Here is a 1,487-nt window from a genome sequence, read left to right as displayed (position 1 = left end):
GACGTTTATCTGTTGATGACCTTTTGACCTCCTGAATTCTGCAATGAGATTTTCGGGTCGATTCAGCCGAGACGGCCCGAGTGGAGTTTCATGTAAATGTTTCGTACGGGAAAAAAAATCGCAACCGGCCACCCGAGTGGTGAAATTTGATTGGCCAAACAATTGGGCATTGGGAAACTACTTTGGAAATTCCAAAGTTGAAAACCGTACTCAAAGACTTGTAGACTAGTCAATGCTAATATTTACTAAACCTGTTGTACTTTTTTACTGTAATTGTAGTCATTATCCTGTTCGGTGTATGTCTATTCCTTTGGAATACAAAGAATGTCTGCAATAACGTGTTACACAATGTTGTTCAGTTAAAAGATAATTGTCTAGAGACGTACGAGTTCGTTTGTTTGCCGTGACGATTTCATTAAACTTTGGTAAATCTAATAACTTGATGGCGTCTTTATTTCATCACTCGCCACTGAGGAAGGACTAAAAGTGTTGTCCGAAACATCGGTTATATTTCTGGCTAAACGTTTACATTTTAGCTGTTGCTTATTAAATTTGTATTTTTCAATTTATATAAATTTGTCTTAATTCCATAACTATATACTTATTATATATAATTACACTGTATATTACACACACTTATAATTAAGTAGGCTTATGTACCGACAGTATATTACAATGGGACAATTTTATTATGCCGCTTAGTGCACGCTTCATAATGATATCAGTGTGTGTGTGGGAGGCTTCATGCTCAAACAAAGAACATTCTACTAATATTGATGCGATTGGCAGATGCCTAGAGGAAATTGAAGACCTGCCAATTGAGCACGAACTACGTCACTTGGCAAACTTCGACCTCAGCTGCGGTCGCAAGAGTTTCCGCAAGATGTTAGTTATAATGATGAATCTGATATTAATATATATTAATGTAATATTTAGGCTTAATAATAATAATATTATAAATATAAATTAGAACCTTATATCTCTGGATAAAGCAGAAAACAAAGGAACTTACGTTTTAAGCTTTCGACTATCACTGTGGTCTTGTTCACAATGACACACGATGGAAAATTGCGTCATAGGGATTGTGACGTCAGCGGTGAGGCCAGTGGGCAACTGCAACTTTGGAATTGGTCATGGTCCTCACCTCCCAACATTTTTCAAAATTTATTAGTGGAGAAAAAAGAAAATTTATTGAAATGTGTATCTGAGAGTGCCATTTCCGACCAACTCGAAGTGCCATAATCATAAATTTTCTTACCTCAGCCCCGACCATGGTGCGACTGAGGTCCATCTGTCCATCTGTAAAAGTACCTCACTGGGCCCCCTCTATTTCGAATTCCTGGATTCGTTATTGTATTTTGAAAATATATTGTGGAAATAAATTAATTACATTCCTTAAAATCAATTATAAGACATAAAAGGCTATAGACGCCAGAGCTTCCGGGGCATTCGCCCCATGGACCCCACCGGGGGCTAGGCTGCCCCTG

Source organism: Anneissia japonica, unplaced genomic scaffold (genome assembly GCF_011630105.1).
Source record: "Anneissia japonica isolate Jap-2015-1 unplaced genomic scaffold, ASM1163010v1 scaffold9445_len72108_cov174, whole genome shotgun sequence".
Taxonomy (NCBI): Eukaryota; Metazoa; Echinodermata; class Crinoidea; order Comatulida; family Comatulidae; genus Anneissia; species Anneissia japonica.
This window is presented reverse-complemented; position numbering follows the sequence as displayed.